A 521-nucleotide genomic window follows, 5' to 3' on the forward strand; every position below is an offset into this window, starting at 1 on the left:
TCTGCCGGAGTCCACCAGTCTCAGACAGCCAGCAAGTGGGCCACTCACACGACACTGGAGCAGTTTTTCCAATTTCGGTGGTGGTATCACTCTCGTCCTTAACGCTCTCACCTCAAAACCATGAGTGGTTTGCTTTACCAGATTGACAGGGACTGATCTTCCTTTCACCGAAAGCTTCATAGAGCACAAGTTTAGTTGACAAATAATTGACGCCAGGTAGTCCAGACCCAAGATACTCTAATCCTCAATCTCCACTACATAGACAGGAAGCACGACCTCTTGTCCAGCAACATCGAGCAGGCTATTAACCGGCCCTCTCAACTCAGTACAGTGACCGGTAACACCACATAACTGCTGCGATGACTCTGGCAAGTCTAGACGCTGCAACACTTCGGGTTTCAGAAACGTTTGTCCCGAAGCCGAATCAATCACAGGGAAACATTTCCGGTGGTTAATCCTTCCATCCACTTGTACACTGTCAATCACAGACTTTGTACGTCGTCTCGGAGGTGGGATCTCCT

This window comes from Octopus bimaculoides, chromosome 14 (assembly GCF_001194135.2).
Source record: "Octopus bimaculoides isolate UCB-OBI-ISO-001 chromosome 14, ASM119413v2, whole genome shotgun sequence".
NCBI lineage: Eukaryota > Metazoa > Mollusca > Cephalopoda > Octopoda > Octopodidae > Octopus > Octopus bimaculoides.